Source organism: Papio anubis, chromosome 4, assembly GCF_008728515.1.
Source record: "Papio anubis isolate 15944 chromosome 4, Panubis1.0, whole genome shotgun sequence".
Lineage (NCBI taxonomy): Eukaryota > Metazoa > Chordata > Mammalia > Primates > Cercopithecidae > Papio > Papio anubis.
In genome coordinates this window covers 52938824-52963952 of record NC_044979.1, presented here as the reverse complement: position 1 = coordinate 52963952, position 25129 = coordinate 52938824, and the positions used below count along the sequence as shown (strand labels likewise).

Genomic DNA, 25129 nt, shown 5'->3' with positions numbered 1-25129 from the left:
AAATTATGTCTTCATGGGATAATGCCTTTGACAGGGTAAATGAAAAGCAAGTTTAAATACTAGATAAGCAGTCTTATTTGCTTTTTCACTAGGGAAGATAAGCAAATATGTAGCTCCCAATCTCCAACTTGGAGAAGGCAATCAATACATTTGACAGGCTGCTCAGTCCTCAAATAGTGAAGTGAAAAAACAGCCATTTCCGGGCCAGGCGCTGTGGCTCATGCCTATAATCCCAGCATTTTGGGAGGCCGAGGCGGGTGGATCACTTGAGGTCAGGAGTTCGAGACCAGCCTAGCCAATATGGTGAAACTCCATCTCTACTAAAAATACAAAAAAAAAAAAAAAAAATTTAGCTGGGCATGGTGGCATATGCCTGTAGTCCCAGCTACTCGGGAGGCTAAGGCAGGAGAATCGCTTGAACTTGGGAAGTGGAGGTTGCAGTGAGCTGAGATCATGCCATTGCACTCACTGCACTCCAGCCTGGGTAACAGAGTGAGACTTTGTCTCAAAAAACAAACAAACAAACAACAACAACAACAACAAACCAGCCATTTCCCACTCAGAAAGCTCCTATGGGCCAGCATGGAGGAAGGAGGGGAAATACTGGTGCAATTTATGGTAATTTATTTAATGTAATTAACAGCTACAAAACTCCCACAAATATACACTCATTGAGAAGATCCACACTACTGCCAGTGTCCTCATCTTCAACTTAACCAAAATCATAGATTTCAGCATGTATTATCAAAATGCGTTTACTAAAGTAAGGCTACTTCCAAAGACAGAGGAGAAAACATAAAACTTCCTTTTCGAACTGGCCAAAGACAGAGTGCTGTTTACATTCCTAGCAAAATCACAAGCACTTAACAACTGGATGTTACTATGACCTTACAAGGACCTTCTCTGGAAAGAAGTGGTTGAAAAGAAAACAGTAGTTGTTGCAAACTGGGCTAATCAGGTTTTCTAAAACATTCCCTGCAGGAAAGTTGTTGTGGGGCTCAAAGCTTGCCCTTTGGGGGCAAGGCTTCTAAGTAGGCAGTAATAAGAAGGCTCCTTGTCACTGGGGACAAACCAAGTGCCTCACTCAAAGTTAGTGGTGGCAGATGCTATCCCCAGTGGTAGATGTTATCCCATCCCCCAACAGCCCCATTTTAAAGATGAGGACAAGAAGGCCCTGGGAGGTTCAGTCATTTATCCTACTAGGTCACGTCAAGTATAGGAGGCAGATCCAGAAATGACTTGGAGGTCTGTCCCTATAACTGGAGCCTCTATGACAGAGCTGGAAGAGGGGCTGGAGTCTTTTTTCTTTCTTTTTTTTTTGAGATGGAGTCTCGCTCTGTTGGCCAGGCTGGAGTGCAGTGGCATGATCTCGGCTCACTGCAAGCTCCACCTCCCAGGTTCACGCCATTCTCCTGCCTCAGCCTGCCGAGTAGCTGGGGCTACAGGTGCCTGCCACCACGCCCGGCTAATTTTTTGTATTTTTAGTAGAGATGGGGTTTCACCATGTTAGCCAGGATGGTCTTGATCTGCTGACCTTGTGATCTGCCTGCCTCAGCCTCCCAAAGTGCTGGGATTACAGGCGTGAGCCACTGTGCCCGGCCGGGGATGGAGTCTTTATTCCACTTCATCCTACTCTTCAACTTGAGCAGGGGTTCCGCGTTTATCTGTTTCACTGACTGGGCTGTGGCTTAAGATTTTCATTGGAAAATGATCCTATCCTTCAAACAACAATATCGACAACAAAAGACAACTGTTTTGAAAACCACTGCCCCATACCTGTGACTAGAAGAGTTTTAAATTCCCCCTCCCGCCCTGCCCCATGGCGGGTGTGGGGTATGGCCATTGATGACTGTGGAAGAGGATAAGATGTCACTGTGTAGAAAATGTTATACATACCTAACGTGTGATTTGGCAGTGGAAGATAACATCTGAGTCATCAAGCAGCCCCACATCAAAACAGTAAATCAAAAGCAAATGATGTGGGAAAACAAATTCCTGTATTCTTACAGAGTCTGTGTTGGGAGGATTCCCATCCCAGGGCTCTTAACTCATAAATCAACAAATCTCTTTCTCCTCTAAAAGGCAGCTAGAAGCAACATTCCCGCTTCCGTTTCTGTGCCAGGAAAGGGAGATTAGGACAGTGCCTGCTATGCCGTGTCGGGTCCAGCGGCCCCAGAGACAGACAGGGGCTGCACGTCCTGGGATCCCAGCTGCAAAGAGTGTTTTACTTCTGCAGAGCAGTAAACATTTGAAAAGGCAAGGTTCACAGAGCTGTCCTATTGAGACTTGAGAGACATCTTCAAGTCCAGTGCTTCTCAATCTGTGTTCCCAGGAGCCCTGGGATGCCTCGGAAGTATCTCAGTTCACTCTGGGGGCAACTGCCCCTTCTTCAACCACAACAGTTCCTCTTTCTGTGTTTTATACAAAGGGCTCTGTGTAAAGTTTGGTTAAAGAATGAAGTGCTCCAGTCCACCTTTACCATAGATAGGGTGACTGGGGCCCAGAGAGCAAAAGTAAGTTGTGCAGTGCACACACTCGTTAGTGAACAAGCTCCACCCTGCCTGACCAATGCCTGCCCTTTATGCTACCCTGGTTGCACAAAGAATTCTACTTCAAAATAGCTGAATAAATGCAAATGCCATGTAGTCTCTTCACTGCAGTGAGAAAGGCTGAAAGCACATTAGGCTTATTCAGGAGGTCTCCTAAATTGCTCTGGGAAAACCCTGGGAGATTTAAAATGCCTAGAAAGCAATTTGTTGTAACAGCACTTCCAAATTTCCAATTTCCAACTCTGTGGGCTGAGCTGGGCAACAGGTGGACAAAATCATTACATAAGGAACATCTGCTGACACCCACAATGAAAAGGTCGTGGCCCAGGAACTATGAAAAGTGCTCTGGGATGCTTTTGGTTAAATGTGGCAGGTTGATAAACTATGTCTATCTCTACTCTCTCCTGAAGCCCCACAAAAAATGACAGTAAATTTAATTTTAAAAGGCGTAAACTACCAGAACAATGTGATAGTCCTACAATATAGGAGATGAGAGTAGACCCAAGATGCCAGTAAAATTCTGGATGCTGCTGTAGAGCAGTTGGACAAATGGTAAATGACTTAGCTGAACACAGCTAGTGGGTGGGGTGAAGTGGGGGGCATTGACACGGGCTGATTTGAGACCCTAAAGCCCAGAAAGGCTACCCTTGAGAACAGGGATGTGGGGAGGGCTGGGCACAGGAAGCTTGGTGGGAACTCTGTATAACCCTCTACCCTGCTATCCTTTGCTTGTTCTCTGCGGAAGACTGAAGAAATCAGAGTTGTTTAAGAAAGGACATGTAATAATAGTATGGCAGGTGATTCAGCTGTGAGTAATACTCACATGATCATAATAATATAAGCCCCCAATGCCGATTTAGTGAAAAATGGCCATGTGACTATATTGGAAGGCTGCATGGAAAAGGGGTGTGCTGTGCAAAGGCCTATTGAAGAAATAAGCCCTCACTTTTCATGGTGGCAAGTTAGTAGATAATACAAAGCTTTTAAGAATCTTGAGGTGGCAGGAAAACCTAGTTACTTGACATTATAGAAGTAAACAGAAAAGAACAGTGAAAATTTTTTTCAAAGTATTTGCATTTGGGGAGAGAAATTGAGAATAGGGAGGGGATTGCTACTTTTCTGCAATTCGAAAACTCAAAAGCTCTGAAACCAAGTTTTACCTAATTTGGTGATTAAACTGTCTTCATAACAACACCTGACCTGAACTGATGTGAGGCTATTTCTAGTCTTTATTAATCTGTTTAAGTATGAAGATTACAATTTGCTACAGAAATACCTTATGTGTTTGATGATAGGTGACGCCCCAGACCTCAGTGAGTGTAAATCGATTACTTTTGCAAAGTCTTAATAATTCTGAATTTGAAAACACACCTGCCCCCAAGGGGGTTGCAGATGCCCCTGCACCTTCTGTGCACCAACAACTTGGAGTAGTTCTGGCCCCTTCCCTTGCTCCAGCGCTCACCCAGCCATTGCCTGCCTGACTTCTCCACGTAAAGCTTTGAAAGGTGAAGTTTCCACTTTGCATTCAACGTGTCCAAAACAGAACTCCTAATTTCTCTCCTCCCCAGAGCCTGCTTCTTACACAAGCCTGCCCATCGCAGTTATACCATCATTCACCCAGTTGCTTAGACAAAGAACCTAAGAATCTTCCTTGACACCTCTATCGCCCTTTAATTCCTCAGGAAGTAGTGCTAGCTCTACCTTCAGAGCTGCTAACCACATCCATTACTATCCCAGCACAAGCCTCCCTTTCTGACTTCTTTGCTTCTACCTTTACCCCAGAAGCACAGATTCTCCACAGAGCAGAGCTTTTAAAACAGAAATCGGACCATGTCTCTCCCCTGATTAAACCCTCTAATGGCTTCTCTCCACACTAGGATAAAGTCCTTACTCCTCACAAAACCTACAAGGCGCTGTATGGCTTGGCTTCTGCCTCTCCCCCTCTGACCTCCCATCCTATCACATTCTCCTTCCTGCCTCAGGGTCCTTGTACCTGCTAGTCCCCAGGTCCCCTAGACTCTCCTGACCCTCACTGGCTCTTTCCTCAAGTCATTCAGTCTCCCTTGACCACCCACAGCCCCTCAGTCACTGTCTTCCTGCTGCATTATCTTTTGTTCACTCATCTTGCCCCTACTAGATTGTAGGTGCCACAAAGGCAGGGAATTCTGCAGTCCTGTTAACCCCTGGAGCCCCTGTATTTAGGGCAGAGCCTGGCACACACTACATGATAAATGAATACCCATTAAATAAAAGAACAAATAGATGTACTCACTTACACCATTTAGAACGTAAAGAATACAGTGAAGAAAATAAAATCAGCCTTGGAATCCATTGCACAGGTATAGACATATACAAATAAGTATGTGTGCTTAGTAGTAAAAATAATTGGTAATGTTCTATATCTTAATAGGGATTTTGGTTTCATGAAAGTATCCATTTGTCAAAACTCAGAGAAGATATACTTAACGTTTGTACATTTCATTGTATGTATTTTTTCCTCAAAAGAAAAAACCAAATAGTGAACACTAGTTAATGATATGCATGCTGGAGTATCAAGGGGAAAGCATGCTGAGGCCTGAAATTTACTTTAAAATGCATTTAAAAATCAGATGCATTATTGGATGAAGGGGGGGTATAGATGATAAAGCAAATATAATAAAATGGTAATTATACAGACAGTGGTAGTTATAAGGAAGATTTCACTGCAAAATTCTTTCAACTATGCTATGTGTTGAACATTTTTATAATAAAATGTTGGGAAAAATTAATTCAGATATCGATTACAGTAGGTATTCAACATGGTTTACTGAATATTTTATGGTATTTTCCCATGTCATCATTGTCTTTGTTTTATTATTTATTTATTTTTGAGACAAAGCCTCACTCTATTGCCCAGGCTGGAGTGCAGTGGTGTGATCTCAGCTCACCGCAACCTCTGCCTCCTGGGTTCAAGCAATTCTCCTGCCTCCGCCTCCCAAGTAGCTGGGATCACAGGCATGTGCCATCATGCCCGGCTAATTTTGTATTTTTAGTAGAGACAGGGTTTCACCATGTTGCTCAGGTTGGTCTCGAACTCCTGACCTCAGGTGATCCACCTGCCTTGGCCTCCCAAAGTGTTGGGATTACAGGCGTGAGCCACCACGCCTGGCCTCATCATTGACTTTGAAAGCTTGGTTTCACACAGCTGTATAGTATGCCACTGAATGGATGGATATATCACAACTTACTTAACCAGTCTCCTGTCTTTGGAACTACAGGCCACCTTCAATTTTTCACTTTTATCAACAACAGAGAAATGAAAATCCTGGTACATAAATCTGTGTGTTTACTTACTCAGTTTATATGCCCAGAAATGCAATATACTAAGGTCAAATGTCGTAGCATTTTAGAATCCTGATATGCACACCTGCCTTGCTGAAGGGTGGCTATTGAATGGGTATATTCTTATTTTCTGATGAGTCTGTAAGTTTCTTGAGAGAGAGCAACTGCTTTGCTCTGCCTCCCTCACTGGGCTGAGTGTACTGCCACGCACACTGTAGGCTTGCAGAAAAACAACTTCAATACGTTCAGAGAACATATGACTAGAACGAATCCTGCTGCACTGCTGAGAATGGGGAGAGGCACTCTTCTTTACAGGAAATTTGAGGCTGCCTTTCTGTGATGGAGCAGAGAGGAGAGGAGAGGGCTGCAGATGGAAGGCAATCTAGCAGCCAAAACCAGGGTCTTTCAGATGCCTACTGGGAACCCAGGGCCAGTTTTTCCCAGGGCTAAAAGTGGTCTCTGGGACTCACTGAACGGATTTTAGTTGAACCAAAACAATGGAACACTCTTGATCCTTAAACAGAATGAGGTCAAGCTGCATGAACGCTGGGGGAGAGGTGCTTGGGAGGGATGCTAAGGGAAGCATGGCACCCGAGGCCTGCACAGGGTGCAGGAGGGGCTTCATTTTCTGTACTCCATGCCCCTCTGGATGCTGTTTTTTTGTTTTTGTTTTTGTTTTTTTAAATAATTTATAAGTGTGGAATTTTTTTTTTTTCTTTTGAGACAGGGTCTCACTCTGTCAACCAGGCTAGAGTGCACTGGTGCAATCATGGCTCACTGTAACCGCCACATCCTAGGCTCAGGTGATCCTCCCACCTCAGCCTCCTGAGTAGCTGGGACTACAGGCAAATGCCACTATGATGGGCCCATTTTTGTATTTTTTGTAGAGATAGATTTTCACCATGTTGCCCAGGCTGGTCTTGAACCCCTAGGTTCAAGGGACCTGCCCGCCTCAGCCTCCCAAAATGTTGGGATCACACGTGTGAGCCACAATGCCCAGCCTTAACTGTGTAATTAAAAAAAAAAAAAAGTTTCCAGAGGTCAAGGGGCCCAAGTTGGTGGGTTGACTCTTTCAGACCACGCACTTGAAGTGAGCAAGTGAGTCTTTCAGCCTGGACTCCCGGACACCAGCTTTTCCATTTCAGAGCTCAGCAGAGACGGACTCCTCACTTCACACACTGGTCTTAGTCCAAAAGTTCATTTGTAAGTTGAGGTTTGGAGCTTGGAACATATTTCCCAATACAATGGAGACAGTTTCTCTTCTGGCCAACAAGAGCTTTTCTGACCCTTCATAAAACCAAAATAAATCCCATTTTCTTAAAGGATAGAAAAACCCTATTAACGGAAATACTGAAGGGACTTTCACAGGACTGGTGATAGAAGCAGAAATTTTTCTAAAAAAGTAACTTTCTTAGGAAGCTTGGCTAGTGGCACCCTTCTCTCTCTCTCTTTTTTTCAAGAGGAAGAATACCAAGGGGAAAAAAACCCTCAGAACTTTCTGAGGAAACCAGCTAAGGGATAAAAAGTGAGAGGGGAAAGAAGTCTTCAGAAACTGAGAACAAGCTTGCTCTGAGGTGAAATGATCCAATTTATCCAGGGAAGCAGCAGCTGGCATGCGCTGCATCCCCAGAGTAAATTAAAAGTAGAACGGTGACAGCCAAGAGAGGCAGTACCCCAAACCTGGAGGGCTGGGGGAGAAGGAGCATGGGATGGTGCTGGGCTATGGGGGACCAGAGATGAAACCCACAGGCACCCCAAACTCTCACAGTGAAGGGAATATGCCTACTGCACAGAACGTGGAGGTTTCTATCATGTTGAAGAGAAAATATTTAGCCAAAAGTACTCTTATGCCTGGACCCTTGAGAATTTAAGTCTCTGAATAACACATAGAGCTTCAGGGTCACCCAAACAACCAAAATGACCCAAAGATCAGAAAAACAACCTAAGAAATGAGGTGAATGTGTTAAGCCCAGGAGAGAGTGATTAGGGAGAAAATGGGATGCCAGCATTTAAATGGCAGGGCAACAAGCTCCCAGCTGAAGGTGATGTTTCCAGAGAAGTGGGGAAGGAAAAGTAAATTACCAGGGACAGATGGCAAAGAATATTAGATGGCATAAGGGTCCCCAGAAGAAAATGTTGGAACTGGGAGACATCAGGGCAGGTGGTGCCCTCCACACATCTGCCTACTCCATAGCACCTGGCCCTGAAGAGAGTCTCAAAGGACATCTCAGGATTTGAAATCATCTTGAAAGCAGTCTGTTAGGCTGTTCTTGCACTGCTATAAAGAAATACCCGAGGGTGGGTAATTTATAAGAAAATAGGTTTAGGCTGGGTGTGGTGGTTCACGCCTATAATCCCAGCACTTTTAGGAGGCTGAGACAGATCACCTGAGGTCAGGAGTTCGACACCAGCCTGGCCAAAATGGCAAAACCCCATCTCTATTAAAAATACAAAAATTAGCCGGGTGTGGTGGTGTGCCTGTAATCCCAGCTACTCGGGAGGCTGAGGCAGGAGAATCGCTTGAACCCAGGAGGTGGAGGCATGGTACTGACATTGTTCAGCTTCTGGGGAGGCCTCAGGGAGCTTTACTTATGGCGAAGCACAAGAGAGTGAGTGGCTGGGGGGAGGGGCCACACACTTCAAAGATCAGATCTCCTGGGAACTCAGAGCGAGAGTTCACTTATCACCAAAGGGATGGCTCAAGCCATTCATGAGGGGTCCACCCCTATAACCCAAATACCTCCCACCAGGCTCCAACACTGAGGATTACCTTTTAACATGAGATCTGGGTGGGGACAAATATGCAAACTATATCATAGTCATCCGCTGGCCTCCTGATTCCTTCCTACTTCTTTGAATCTACAATGCCATAAGATGCACCATAATTTTATCTACTAGTAAGAAACAACAAACTAAACTACCCAATGATGACAGGGCATGAAATTTATGATGGATCCCTGCTTTGAAGAAGTTAAAATGTGAAAAAAAAAAAAAAAAAAAAAAAAGGTGGGCATATTAGAATCAGTGAACTATGAAGGGTTGGAAGGATACTCTATCTGGCTGTTTTCAGAAGGGGTGCATGGGACCATGATACTGCCTTCCATCCACAGCACCAGTGAAAGGGCGCCAGTGAAAAGATTCACTTGGCAAAGATGCATCATCCCCAGAATCCACATATGATGGGGGAAGGAAGAGCTGAGGAGGTGAATGCATGAACAAGGAGCAGCAAAAGCCAGCAGGGACAGAAGGACTCCCTGGGGATCTGCTTTACTGTCTCTATGGAGGGTGGACTCAGCCATGGAACACGTCCCTGGCCACCCTTCTCCACTCACATGGCGAGCCCGATGCCAACAGCGGAGGCCTCTGTGCGACAAGTGGCACTCTGGACCTCTGGGGACGTTTGCCAAATGCCTGCCTCCCTCGTGAATGAACACCACACATGTGCGCTCGCTCTCGATGGCGCAGGTCCTAAAAGCAGGAGTCGGACTGCACAGGAAATGTTTTGCAAAGAATGAACCAAGTCTTCTCCCTTGGAAAATAGCTTCCCTCCAGCCTCCTTCAAGGGAGTTGGAAAGGAATGCTTCCCATTTGCAAATCAATAACTTACATTGGCTGTGTAGACAATAAAGCGCAATATGTGATCCTAGAGACCCATAATGGCTCAGTGTTCTAACATAATCCTGCCCTCCGAGAAGCAGACAAGAAAACGACACAGGCCTCCCAGCTGTGTCTGCCCAGTGCCACACCGAGGACTGGTGGTCCGCCTGTCGTTCTTTCTTTTTTTGGTGGAAAATCAGAAGGCTTTGGCTGAGCATGCTGCCAGGAGCTGAAGACACTCGACATTTTACCATTTCCTACTTTCCACAGCTATTTGCATAAGGGTTGTTAGGAAAATACCTATACCAGGAGGGAGACGGTTTAATGGAAAAAGCATTTCAATCATTCACTTTCAGCCAGAATTTCACACACTCGAGGCACTTGACATTATCCTTGGAAATCAGGAGAGAAACAGCTGCCGCATAGGCCACACCCCCAGGGATTTCAGCCTTTTGATACAAGAGGAGTGGCTTGTGCAGAAATTGGTTAGATTCTGTGAAATTCCAGCTAGGAGCAGGGACTGAGAGACTGGGTAACAAAACTGATCTCTGTTCCACCTGGATCAGCCCGGTATCCAACCCACAGGGACAATAAAAAAAAAGGCCTGTGACTGGCAAACATCATCTTCCCCAATTGTTCCATTCCCTTCTAACTACTCTCCCCGTCTGGCACCCGACCAAAGGCCCAGAGCAACGTGGAAATGACCCGAACTCCTGGATCACCAGGCACCCCGCCAGCCAGGTCTCAGGGCGTCTAGGAATGTGCCATTATCAATCCACTTGCCTCATCTGAAGAGTTGGAAGGAGCACACCTCTACTTCCTTTTCACTCATGAGACTCTAGGAACATCAGTCACTCCCAACAGAAAAGCAAAGGAATCCATTCCTTCACAAAGCATCATCTCTGCTTAAACCAAGCATTCTTCAGGTTAGGCAGAACTCTCTGAAGAACTCTTGGGATTGCCCGCTCAACTTTAAGAAAGCCAGCCCCTGCGGGAAGCCACCCATGCAAGGCAACCAATCAAACTAGCCAGCAGCATCTGACACATTCAGCTGTGGGCGTTCTAGATACAAACACAGAGGTTTTTCCTTTCACAAAGGCCAAATGGCATGCTGTTATGGGCAACGGCTCAGCTGAGAGACGTTTTTAGGAAGCTGTTGCTGCTGCATGAAAAAAAAAAAAAAAGCTTGTGGATTTTGTGCACTTAAAATGAAAAATCAAAACTTGAACATGGAAGATGGTTGCCTGATGGTTTGGCATCTCGCCCTGGCCTACACACTCCAAATCCAACCCTGGGCTTTCCACGCCTCAGCCCAATGGACTTTTTACTGCCTTCACTCCCAGTCTGCTGGGCACATGGGTGTCAATCCTGGCAGCTTCCCCGTTTAGACTGGGTTCAAGATGGTACCTGATGAGCACGTATGAGTCTGGCCATTCAGCCTACACTGAATGGTCCATCGGGGGTGTCTGAATCGCAGCTGTTAGGCAGTTAGAGCACAAGGTGAGATGAGATGAGTCTTCTCCCCTTTCTCCCTGCATCTCTGCTCAGGATACCCAGAGAGGGAAGAACTTAAACACCCCACAAGGGATGACAGCCTTAGGTCCAGCCTCATATGCAGGGCAGAGAGTATCTGCCTTGTTGCACTCAGAGAGCCCATGAACACCCATGGGAAAATACACCTACTGAGCACCTACTATGTGCCAGGCATGGGAGAGAGGAATATAAATGAGACATATGGTCTGTGCTAAAGGAACCCAGAGCCCACCAGAAAGGAGGACAGGTGAAATGAGAAATAATACAATATTATTATATGCTGTAACAGAAACACCTGAAATGTGCTATGTAAACAGATGAGGACTTGGCTAATTCTGCATGGGTCTGAGGGTTGGGGTGGTATCAGGGAAACCTCATTTGAACTGGGCCTTCATGGATGAGTAGGAAGATGCCAGGTGGACCAAGGCAGCAGTCAGGATCAGAGGAGTGAGAGGAGAGGGTGAGTGGTCTGTGGAGAGCACAGGGACTCTGCCGGTGGGCAGTGGCTGGGCCTGGGAGGGCCCACAAGAACCACAGTGAGGGGCTATATGCCAACTTCACCCAGCAGACCCCAGGGAGCCACTGGCATGAGTCGAGGAGCAGAGTGACAATCTGATCTGAGTTCTGGAAAAGTCACGCTGGAGACAGTAAAACTGGACTGGGGAGGCAGTAACCAGGAGAAAGCCCAGTCAAGAGGCTACTGTGAAGGCCCTAGAGATCAGGGACGTGGACAGCCTGCCGCTGTGAGGAAGAGGAGGGGCCAGAGCAGAAGTGCTTCAGGGTGGAGTCCACAGAGCTGCAGGTAGCAGGAAGTGATGCCTGCCTGGGGCCAAAAAGCCTGGCGCCTTGAATGTGTCTGAGTCCAGGCTGCCAACACACCAGCTCTTCTGCCACATTTTCTGAACCTTCCTGATTCTCAGATTCACCAGTGCCAGAATCTGAGCAACACCCTGGCTCCCAGCTCTGTTATATCTTCTCCAGATCATACATACTGCCCCCCAGAGCTTACAACCCAGCTGTCAAATGCTGGGCCAGGGAGCCTCCCTGTCTAGCCCCTGCATCTCCACCAGCTCCAGGGCCAGACACCCCAAAAAGGAAATGGAGTATACTTCCCACTTGATTCTGTCTACAGACCCCCTTCTAAATACAAAAAAGAAGTAACGTGCCGGAGGTGAGCGCACCCCTCCAGGTTTACCTGCCCCAACTGGTGTCAGGAATTCCAGGATTCATCTGGTTTACCTTTGCCCCCAAGTTCTGGCCCCATGGAGTGATGGCGATCTCAGGGTCCTCTCAGAAGCCTTACAGGGACATTTTCCTGTGTCCAGAGAAATCTGGACATAAGACAATCCTAATGTCCTTGGTGAACTCCAGGAGGAATGCATTTCAGGTAAGGCCAGGACAGACCACTTGGGCAGATGAGCTCCAGGTGTTTTTTCTATAAATCTCATTGCTAGTATCTGAGACAGGAGCAACACTGAGCCTTGTGCGTGCTGCACAGTGTTGATGTTTATAAGACAGTTTCCCGGTGTCTAATGGCATTGGATCCCACAACACCATGGGAGGTAGGGGTCAGGCACTCCTAGAAGGCCACATGGAGCAGAGCATGAGACCACAAGTTCTGCAGTTGAAATGCCTGTCCTGGAGCACTGCTTGGCCTCTCACTGGCTGTCTCATCTTGGACAAGTACTCTATTTCCTTGTGCCTCATTTTCTCCAGCTGAAAAATGGAACTAATACAGCAGTCCTTGCTTATCCATGGTTTCACTTTCCAGTTTTAGTTACATGCAGCCAATCATGGTCCAAAAATATTAAGTGGAAAATCCCAGAAGTAAACAATTCATAGGTTTTAAATTGTTCACTGTTAAGAGCAGCTTGATGAAATCTCATGCTGTCTGCTCCATCCCACCTGGGATATGAATCATCCCTTTGCCCAGCGGATCCATATTGTCTATTCCACCTGCCTATCAGTCACTTAGTAGCCGTCTCAGTCATCCAATGGAAGGATGTGGCATCTCGGTGCTTGCATTCAAATAATCCTTACTTTCCTGAACAAGAGTTCTAAAGTGTAAGAATAGGGATGCTGGCATATTGTTATAATTGTTCCATTTTGTTACTAGTTGTTATTGTTAATCTCTTACTGTGCCTTATTTAAAAATTAAACTACCACAGGTATGTATGTATGCATAGGCAAAAACAGTATGCACAGGGTTCAGTACTATCTGTGAATTTAGACATCCACTGGGGGTCTTGGAACTGCATCCTTTGTGGATAAGAGGGAATAGTGGACTAATGCCTAGCACATAGTGGGCACTTCATAAGCATTCTTAGAGAAAGATCTGCAATTTAGAATGACTTAAACAGAATGCTCCAGGCTGAGGAACTTGCCTGAGGTTGCCTGGCTGGAATGTGAGATGGAGAACTAGAATTCTTTGGCTCCCAGACTGTACTCTTCATGCCACATCAAGCCACTCTGGGAAGCACCTATTCTCTGGCAGTCCCTCTTCGTGCCTGGGAAAGAGCCTTTATATGGCAAACAATGTATATTGTCATCTTACAGCAATAACCATTAAAGTAGAAGGGTTTTTGTTGTTTTTTTTTTTTGAAAATTTTTATTAAGGTAAAATTCATATAACACAAAAATTCATTATTTTAAACATTGCAAAGTATACAATTCAATGTGTAATCCACAATGTTGTATAGCTACTACCACTATCTAATATGAGAATATTTTTATCACCCCAAAGACAAACCCCGTACTTCCCAATTCTCCTTTTTGCCAAGCCTCTGGCAACCACTAATCTATTTCCTCTCTACAGATTCCCCTATTCTGAATGTTTCATATGCATGGAATCATCCAATATATGGTCCTTTGCTTCTTTCTTTCACTTAACATAATGTTTTCAAGGTTCATCCATGTTATAGCAGGTATCGATATTTCATGCCTTTTTATGGCTGAATAGTTCTCATTGTAGGATATACTACATTCTGTTTATCCATTTATCATTTGATGCACATTTGGGTATTTCCCACCTTTGGGCTATTGTGAATAGTGCTGCTGTGAACACTGGTGTACAAGTTTTTGTGTGACCTTAGGTACATAACTAGAAGTGGAATTGCTGGATCATACCATAACTGTATGCCTAACCTTTTGAGGAACTGCTGAACTGCTTTCCACAGTGGCTGTGCCATTTTACATTCCCAACAGCAATGTGTAAGGGTTTCAATTTCTCCACAATCCTCGCCAACACTTGTAATTTTCCTTTCTATTTTAAAATATATATAGTATTACAGTCATCCTAGTGGATGCAGAGTGGTGTCTCTTGGGGTTTTGATTTGTATTTCCTTAATGACTAATGATGTTGAGCATCTTTTCATGTACAGTACCTCTTTAGGTTCTTGATATTATGGAAATTGAAATAAAAGATACGAAATCTTCAGCTTTTTTTCTAAAAATGAAGGAGTGAGCTTGGTGCAGGCACAGCAAGCTGATCCACCTAGAGACTGCAGCAGGGAAACCGAATACCCAACACACATGGTGCTTTGGTCAGTTCCTCTGTGCAGCAAGCATATGGTGGCCCCAAGGTTAGGGTGGGATTTGGGAAGGCTGCACAGGCTCACAAAAGCTTCCACATCTACCTGGGCCCACCCTGGTTCTGTTTCTCTGGTTATCAGGTCCTATCTGTCTTTAGAATGGCAGTCCAACTTTGTCCACAGGCTTGAAGGTGGGATTAGCAAGATGGTCTGAGATGCTCAGCTTGCAGACCAACTGCGGGCCTGAGAAAAGCCAGGGCATTAAGGATAAATGCCACATGACAGATCCATCTAGGAAGCTAAGCAAGCAGATGGCCCCAAATGCCAGCCAATGGTAGGTGTGGACACTCACAGAAGCAAAACCCTCCTGCAGTACAGGGGCAGCAGAGTGGCTGAAGGCTGACTGATGTGGGAGCCCTGTGAGCCTTTGACTCACTCTGCCAAGAGCAGAGGCAGAGTACAGCTAGGCAAGCACCTTTTGGAAAACAGGCCACTGGCCACCACTGTGAGGGATGGTTACCCTCTAGGCATGGGTGTTCCAGGACCCAGGTTGCCTCTTCTTTTCAATGCTGCCTTCTGGCCATTTCATTTTTCAGGGCCTTTTCAAGAGACAGGAGATAAGAAAACACCACTGCATGCTTCCACAATTCTTATAGAAAGCTATGGTGCAGGGATGGCTGGAGCCAATGGATTCCTGCTCTATTACTGTGTAATAAGCTACCCCAAAACTCTGTGGTTTAAAACCACAATTTGTTATTGTCTCTCACAGTTCAATGGATTGACTAAACTCAGCTGGGCAGTTTTCCCTTACAATCAGATGTCAGTTGAAGCTACAGTAGTATCTGTAGATCTACTGAGCTGGATGTCCAAGATGGCCCATTCACATGGCTGGCATCTGACGCTTGGTGTCAGTTAGGGATGTTGACTGAAGGACCTCCACCCCAAATGGCCTGCACTTCTTATAGCTTGGTAGCTGGATCTAAGAAGGAGCATCCTGACAGTGAGTTTTCAAAGAAACGCAGGCAGACGTTGCAAGACCCCTGTGACCCAGCCTCTGTGTCACTTCTGCCATATTCTATTGGTCAAGACTGAGTCACAAGAAACATTCTCCAACTCTTTGAGGTTAGTATTACCTTACCAGACAAAGACATCATAAGAAAACTAAAGATCAAATCCCTTCTGAATATAGACATAAAAATCTCCAACAAGATACTAGCAAACCAAATTCAGCAATATATAAAAAGGATCATATACCATGAACAAGTGGAATTTATCCCAGCAATGCAAGAGTGGTTCAACATATGAAAATCAATCCATGTAATATACCATATTAACATAATAAAGGGCAAAACCACACTATCATCTCAATGGATGCAGAAAATGCATCTGACAAAACCCAATCCCCTTCTCAATAAAACACTCAACCAACAAAAATGGAAGGAAACTTTTTCAACTTGATAAAGGGTATTTATGAAAAGCCCACAGTTAATATCATACTTAATAATGAAAGATTTAATGCTTTCTCCCCAAGATCAGGAATAAGACAAGAATGTCCACTCTCACCACTAGTACTCAATGTTATGCTGAAGGTTCTAACCAGAGCAATTAGGCAAGAAAAAGAATAAATGTATTCAGATTGGAAAGGAAAAGGTAAAACCATCTCTATTTGCAGATGACATGACCTTATACATAGAAAGCCCTAAGGAATAAATACACACAAAGAAAACTATGAGTTAACAAACGAGTTTAACGTGATTGCAGAATAAAAGGACATATATAAGAATCAGTTGTGGGCTGGGCATGGTGACTTATGCCTGTAATCCCAGCACTATGGGAGGCTGAGGTGGGCGGATCACCTGAGGTCAGGAGTTTTTGAGACCAGCCTGGCCAATGTGGTGAAACCCTGTCTCTACTAAAAATACAAAAATTAGCCAGGCGTTGTGGCGGGTGCCTGTAATCCCAGCTACTTGGGAGGTTGAGGCAGGAGAATTGCTTGAACCTGGGAGGTGGAGGTTGCAGTGAGCCAAGATTGCGCCACTGCACTCCAGCCTGGGTGACAGAACAAAACTCTGTCTCAAAAAAAAAAAAAGAAAAAAAAAAAAACCGGTTGTATTTCTACACACTAGCAATGGACAATCAGAAAGTAAAATTAGGAAGACAATTTCATTTACAATAATATCAAAAATAAAATACTTACCAATAAGTTTAACCAGAGAGATGCAAGACTTGTACATGGAAACTAGAAATACAGTTGACAGAAATCAAGATCTAAGTAAATACAAAGCTTTCCCATGTTCATGCATTGGAAGACCTAATGTTGCTAAGATGGTTTGCATTCTCTAAACTGATCTACAGATTCAACGTAATCTTTGTAAGAACCCTGTCTTTTTTTTTTTTTTTTTTGGAAGAAATTGACAAAGTAATCCTAAAATTCATATGGAAATTCAAGAAGTTCCTGTTGTTTCAAGCCAAAACAATTTTGAAAAAGAACAAAGTTGGAGGACTCATACTTTCCAGTTTCAAAACTTTCTATGAAGCCACAGTATCCAAGATAGTGTGTTACTGGCATTAGGATATACAGATCAATGGAACAGAACTGAGAGTCTAGAAATGAATTCATATTTATGGTCAACTGATCTTCATCAAGAGTTCCAAGACAATTCAATGGAAGAAAGAATAGTCTTTCAAACAATGATGCTGAAACAACTGGATAGCCACATGAAAAAGAATTTGGGCCCCTACTTCACACCATGTACAACAACATACCTCAAAAGAGACCATAGATCTAATGTAGGAGCTAAAACTACAAAATTCCTAGAAGAAAACATAGGAGCAAATCTTGTGACCTGAAATCAGACAATCGTTCTTAGATACGACACCAAAAGCATAAGCAATAAAAGAAATATTTGATAAATAGGCCATCATCAAAATTAAAAGCTTTTGTGCTTCAAAGGACATCATCAAGAAAGCAAAAAAGACAACCCACAGAAGGGAAAAATATTTGCAAATTATATCTGGTAAGAAATATATAATTTCTTATATATATCCAGAATAAATAAAGAGCTCTTAAAACTTAACTGAAAGAGAAATAATCTAATAGCTATTAGGGATGCTGAGGTGGGAGGATCACTTGAGCCTAGGAGATTGAGGCCACCCTCGGCAACATAGCGAGACCCTGTCTCTAAAAGAAATGAAATTTGTAAAAATGGCCAATAGGTGCCATCAAGCACATTAAAAGATGGTCAACATCATGTAGTCGTCAGGAAAATGCAAATCAAAACCACAATGAAATACCACTTAACACCCACTAAGATGACCATGATAAAAAAGACTGAAAATGACAAATGTTGGCGAGGATACAGAGAAATTAGAACCCTCATGCATTGCTGGTGGGAATTTAAAATGGTGCGGCTGCTTTAGAAAATAGTTTCACGGTTCTTCAAAAAAATTAAGCATGGAGTTACCATGTGATTCAGCAATTTCACTCCTAGGTATATACCCAAGAGGAAACATATGTCCACAAAAACTTACACACATGCTCACAGCAGCGCAATTCAAAATAGCCAGAAGGTAGAAATGATCCAAATGTCCATCAACTGATGAATGAATAGACAGAATGTAGTATATCCTATAGTGGAATACTGTTCAGCTACAAAAAGGAATGAAGTACTGATACCTGCTACCACAAGAATGAACCCTGAAACATTATGCTAAGTGAAAGAAGCCACACATGAAAGGCCACATATTATATAATTCCATTCATATGAAATGTTCAAAACTGGACAATCCATAGAGACAGAAAGTTGATTTGTAGTTGCCAGGGACTGAGGGGAGGAGGGAATGGTGAGCAACTGCTAATGGGTACAAGATTTCTTTTGGGGCTAACAAATATGTTCTGGATTGAGATAGTGGTGTTGGTTGCACAACTTGTGAATATATTAATACCAAAAACAACTTTAAAGGAGTGAATTTTATGGCATATGAATTATATCTCAATGGAAATTATTAAAACACACACATAAAGTGTGTCACAGGGTGAGCCAAGCGTCACAGACAAGAGACTACATGGAAGGTGCGCTCCCTGCAAGGGCACCTCTGAAGACCAGTTACCGTGTGCGCTCCAACTCACTTCTTTGTCTTAATGGGTGGATCACTGGGAGTTGGCCCCTAGATTAAGGACTGGATGGATCTAGTTGTAACTTTTGATCCTGAAATTTGAGAGAGAAATCATATCCTGGTATTTTTTGGGCTTCTTTATCAGTAGCAAAACAGTCAGACAGGACCTCTAGCACCAAGGAGAAAGCATGCAGGCTGGAAGCCTAGAGAACAGGTCCAGCTGAGAAACAATGTACAGCAGCAAGGGCAGGTAAAATCAGGGCAGGGTTGACTCTTCTAGAGCCAACCAACAGGTCCAGATGTGGAAGGTGCTAAGGAAGACCTGACTTGTAAAATTATTGTTTACCCCAAGAACAAGAGCTCAGGACAGCACAAAGCACATGGGTGGTAGAGATGGACAGATCCAGGTTCAAATCCTGGCTCTGCCACTTATTAGCTGTGTGATCTTAAAAGAGCTACTTAATTTTTCTCTGCCCCAGTTTACTCGGTTCTTTGCAGGGTGATAAGATTGAAATGCTAATATATGCAAAGTGCCTGGCATATAATAGTTGTTCAGTAAATGGTAGTTTTTATTATTAGTACTGTCCTGTCAGCATAATTATTAATACGAAATGGCCCCTGCCAGCATTCAGTAACACCTACCATATGGTTTGAGAATTATCTGGAAATTTCTATTTTTCTAGCTACTTTGGTCTTATAGGCAAGATTGGATGGAAAATGTTTGGGCATTAAGATTTCCTAAAAATCATGTGATCCAAATATTACAAACATGGGTAACTTAGCCTTAATCTATAGAGGGCTCTTAGAAAACAATGGGTAAAAAAGATTAATAGTCCAATGGAAAATTAAGCAAAAACTATGAAAAAGCAACTCAATATAAGAACATACACAAGGCTAACGAAATGTTCAACCTTATTAGTAATCATAAGAATGAAAACTAAAACAAGTAACATTTGAACTTACTAAATCATCAAATATCTGACAATCTTTGGTGAGATATTGGCCAGAGTTGGGAAAACAGCCACTCTCATACACTCCTGACGGGAGTATTAATTAAAACGATATTACTAGAGGGCAATTTAGCAATGAGTATCAGAAGCCTCAAAAATAGCACACTCTTAGACTCAGCATTCTACTTCTAAGAATTTATGCTTTAGAAATAATCATGAATGTGTGCAAAAATTTAGCTACAAGGATATTCATTTGATTGCAATATTATTTTTAATAATGAAAACCTGAAAACCACCAATATATCCAATGACAGGGAATTGGTTAAATAAATTATGAAACATTTACAATGGAATACTTAATAACTAGGAAAGGTACTCACCATAATCAACATAATACAAAATTATCCCATTTTTGTAAGTTACAGGAAACAAACAAAAGGTCAGCACTGATTAACAGGAGTATAGGCTAGCTTTTTTCTTCTTTTGTTGATGTGCATCTTCTACAGTGATCACATATCACTTTTGCATGAAGAAAAAGCATCATTAAATAAATTTACTCATGGAGGCCCAGACCCTCCATGAATGCAGCTCAGTGCACCTAGCCTAGAGCACGCTGCTCCTTGGCCCAGTGACTATTCTTCCAGCCTCCAGTCCCCTCGGCCTCCCAGTCCAGAGTGTGTTCTCAGGGCCGGGTCACTGCTTTCTGCTCCTCTCTGGGCCCTCCCCCTGCACTGCATGGCTCTACACCCAGGCCCGCCCCTAGCTATCACCCCAGTGGATCACTTGATCTCCTCACCTCCATTCCTCCACCTGCAAGTCCCATGACCTAAGGCTTATCCTCTGCTCCTATCCCCACAACATAGCACTCTGAAAATAAAACTGCTCCACTGAATTTGGTTGGCACCATTATTACCACGCTATTGTTAGTTTCCCTTCTAGTCCATCCGAGGGGCAGGCCATCACCACTGGCCTGAGAGGAGATGGACAGTCTCAACAGGGCTTGGAGGTGTGATTTCACTTCCCTGCCAATGAGGTGGCAGAAGGCTGGTCAGCACGCCAGGGCGCCACTCCTTGACAACACCACAACTGCCCAGAGGCCATCCCTACATAGTGATATGCAGGTGGGGAGGGCTCTGGCAAGAAGTGAGTGTGACCAGATCCCTTCTGACAGACCTGCGATGTGCCAGGAATTTTTAAGGGCAAGAGGGTCAAGCCTGGTTTTCTCCCTGAATCTCCACCCAAACACCAAAACACCAGGCTGGGCCCCCGCAGGAAGATGTGCTGCTCGCGGGTCTGCAGGCTGTACCGAAAGACAACAAGTCACAGGAAGCTGCCTCTCGTACAGGGTGGTGCCGTCCTGTGGTTTCCCACCCTCTTGGAGGCGTAGCCATTGTTTGCTTGGTTTCATGACACCTCTTCTCCTCCTGAAAGTGCTGTATGTAGATTTTCCTTCTAAGTGAAGTGAACACAAATGATTCACCAGGGGCCTTGAGGTCACTGGGGCTCCCTGAGGATGTTCAGGCCCCTGAATGACAATGGGTGCTCTGAAGTCTGGGCCACTTCCTTCCCTCATGCTTCCCATCTGAACTTAGAGGCAGATCAAGCCCCAGCTGCTCTCAGCTCTTTACACAGAGTTGCCCTGATGGGCTGGCAAGTTCATACACACCTGCACCTTCTGAGACGACCACAAGAGCTTTCTGTGATTCTTCAAATTTCATGCTTTATCTTAAAAATTAATGCAAATTTTTCCTGATACTCTATTTTTGCCCTACTGTATTTTATTAATTCTAAGCTGCACTCACCCCCACTTCCATTGTAACATCTTTAAAATCAGGATATCTTAGAATCCACAGTGGCTGTAGTTTAATTGGCAGTGCTTTTTCTCATTGTTACATAAAATAACAATGTATTTTCTGATAAACGGCACCTTAGAGTTGATGAAATATAATGATAAAAAAATACTTTCCTGTAGAATTAGAGTTGAACTGACGTTCTGAAAGATGTGCCAGGTTTGCACACTCCTGGCTCCCTGCCTAGAGTCCTGGTTTAAGGACCATTTCTAGACGGCATTTTCTCATGCCTGTCATGCCCCATGGCATCGGGAATACAGCCTTCACCAGCACACTGTTCCCACAGGAGAGGACCATGAGGAAGCTCATCCTGAGGGACACCCCGCAGTCCTCTGTTCCAGGGGCTACTCAATGGCAACCAAAGGAAACGTTCACTGTGTATTTCCCATGGGCCATGCATTGAGCTAAATGCTGTGTGTTTACTTCCTTCAACTTTGCCAACAACCCTATGAGCTACCTGTGATCATCCCATTATACAGATGGGAAAAATGAGGCTGTGAGAGGTTATGGGAGTTTCCTCTGTGCTGAACCCAGATCTCTCTGACTTAAGAGGCCTAGCACTGATCCCTGTGCCTCCTGAAGAACGAGCACAGAGCAAATATGCACTTCTGCTGCCAGACACTGTGGTGTCTCCCTCTGCACAGAAGGGGTACCCACACCCCATATGGCCTGCCTGTTTGGAAAGTGATCCTCACTTGCCTGCAAGAGAGTCCCTCTCAGGAGCTCCTGGCCTCCCGTCTCCCCAGACTCTGCAAATGCCCTCAGTGGGGACCCTGGTGTGTAGGCTGAGCTGGAGGACAAGATAAAGACAGAGCTCAGAGAGAATTAAAGTCAATATCAAAAGGGGCAGAAAGCCATCTCTGCCCCCAGGATACGTCACTTCAGTTCTTATTCCTTCCTGCTGCCCCACTTCCTTATAACCTACCTCTTCACCTAGACACTTCCAAACTCAACTTCCCACAACACCTCCCTCCCCTTGCTCTCAAATTCTGGCTCTTTTTTTGTGTGTATCTCACAACTGATTTACAACCCTGAAATTAACCCAGGGAAACCACTGGATTTCTCAGACTTGCCATCTCCTCCAGGCAATAATACCAGCTACCATTTTTCCTACCATCTACAGCATGGCAGCTGGTGACTTATCCCTAATCTTCTTAGGTCTGTTCCTGTTGTCCAAATGAGCAAGCAGAGGAACAGAGAGGCAAGGTAGCTAGCCTAAAGTCACACAGCAAGCAGGCAGCAGAGCCAAGAAATTAGCTAAGGTCTGACTGCAAAGCTGTGCTTTTCCCTCTGCACCATCGAGTTCCCCGATGATCAACTATACGCAGAGGTAGGACTGAAAGGTGGCTTCTCCAGCTAGCACACATATTACCAGTCTTTCTCTGTATCTCTGTCAGTCTGTCTGTCTCCCAGTAAAAATCTAAACACCAATCACATCAGTAGGGCTAGATTTGCAAGTGGCTCTCCCCAGCTCTCCACCCCAAAGGGAGGACTCTTCCTCAGGAGATCTGCATGTATCACAAACCCTAACACCAAAATGCAACTTTTAAAGCAGTAAGCTCATTCCTCGAGTGTTTCCATCCCCCTCCCATGTGGCTCTCCCCCTTGTTATTTCTGGGCACAGGTGTGTCTCCCTCACAAGCTGTACATTTGTTTAAACATTTTGTTGTTGTTGCTGAAAGCGCGAAGAAGTCCACAGGAAAGGAAAAGGAAAAACCACAGAACTGTCCCCAGGAGAAATGTGCACACACAAAACACGCCCTCGCGCCTCTGCAATTCTTCATGCAATAGGAGAGCTTCACAGGGCACAAGTCAAGAATCACAATTCTGTTTCCCTCTTGCACCCTCTATTCTGTGTCTGTACACAGTAAGTGCTGAATAATTTTATGAAGGATCAATGCCATTACTTCTCTCTCCTCCTCCTTCCACCACCATCTTTGGTCAAAAAGAATGTAGCTGTTTACTTTATTACACTTCTGATCAGGCGCTTCCCTGGCTCTCCTTTCTAGGTTCTCTGTACTATCCTCCCTCTGTGAAGTTCCATCACCTTCCTGTTCTATGTCATCCATACCCTGTTCCCAGAGGCTTGCCCCTGCCTCTCTCTAGTCCCCCGTGAATTTTGCCAGCTCTTTATCGACAGGCAGCCCTATAATACTGGCAGGGACCTTACAGTCCTCCCCTCATCTTACAGATGCAGATCACCAGGACTTGCTCTGTAACTGCACAAGGCTGTCCTGTTTTCTGACAGAGGGAGACCCAATTCCAGGAATCTTGACCCAGTTAGTTCAGCCTTCCTAACCCTCCCTATACAACCTCTGCCCAGCAATCTGCTGCCTCCTCCTTGGAAAGCAAAAGCATCAGTTGCCTTGTGTGATCCTGGCTTCTCAGATTTTCAGCCCTAGCAGGACTCCTCCAGACCATGAAGCAAGCACCTTTGTGCAAGTTAGGAAAAGGCATCCTGTCTGGTCAGTTGCAGCCCAGGGGGCGCACAGTTTGGCAAGCAGAATGCCAGCTTGATCTGACCCCTCGGCCGGCAATCCTGCACAAGGCCCTTCTGCACACACATTTCTGTCAGCTCTGATGGAGAGGTGCACCTCGGCTGGGTTATCTTGGAAGGACTGAAGCGTCATCCCAGTCAAATCAGTTCTCTCCAGGTCTCTGTTTGACCCACTCACAGATGGAAACAGGTCTCTGTTTGACGCACTCATAGATGGAAACAGGTATACCTGCATTCACAGCAGCATTATTCACAATGCCCAAATGAGTGAGTAAACAAAATGTCAAGTATACCTACGATGAGATATTATTTAACTTTTAAAAGGAAGGAAATTCTGGTATATGCTACAACATGGATTAACCTTGGAAACATTATGCTCAGTGAAATAAACCAGTCACAAAAGGACATACACTGCATGATTCCCCTTATATGAGGGGAATAGATGACTAGAATAGGTGACTTCACAGAAACAGAAAGTAGAATAGAAAAGGTAAAACTGGTACCAAGGATGAGGGGAGGCAGGAATGGGGAATTATTGTTTAATGGGTTTAGAGTTTCTGTTTGGGATGATAGAAAAGTTCTGGAAATGCATAGTGGCAACGGTCACACAACACTGAATGCCCTTAGTAATGCTGAATTATACACTCTAAATTGGCTAAAGTAGTAAAATTTTAAGTTACATATATTTTTAAACGTTTAAAAATTAAACGTAGGCTACATGCAGTGACTCACGCCTATAATCCCAGCAATCTGGGAGGCTGAGGTGTGCAGATCACCTGACTGAGGTCAGGAGCTGGAGACCAGCCTGGCCAACATGGTGAAACCCCATCTCTACTAAAAATACAAAAATTAGGCTGGCTGTGGTGGCTCACGCCTTTCCATCTGTGAGTGGGAGGCCGAGGTGGGCAGATCACCTGAGGTCAGGAGTTTAAGACCAGCCTGGCCAATGCGGTGAAATCCTGTCTCTACCAAAAATACAAAAATTAGCCAGGCGTGGTGGCGGGTGCCTGTAATCCCAGCTACTTGGGAGGCTGAGGCAGGAGAATCACTTGAACCTGGGAGGCGGAGGTTGCAGTGAGTGGAGACTGTGCCATTACACTCCAGCCTAGGTGACAGAGCGAGACGCGGTCTCAAAAAACAAACAAAAAAACCAAAAAACAAATAAACAAACAAAAAAACCCCCACA

At 44.5% G+C, this 25129-nt stretch overlaps 1 protein-coding gene across 11 annotated transcripts in view; it reads right to left on the bottom strand.

The window, feature by feature from the left end:
- The window catches only part of ATXN7L1 (ataxin 7 like 1), a 271623-nt gene that overhangs the window by 223588 nt on the left and 22906 nt on the right, over positions 1-25129 (bottom strand). The window contains exon 1 of one of the 11 annotated variants that reach the window (XM_021936148.2): positions 19977-24694. The exons of the other annotated variants lie outside the window; for them this stretch is intronic. The gene's annotated coding sequence lies outside the window, so the exon portion shown is untranslated. Of the gene's footprint in view, positions 1-19976; positions 24695-25129 lie in introns of those variants that run through there. 11 annotated transcript variants of the gene reach the window in all.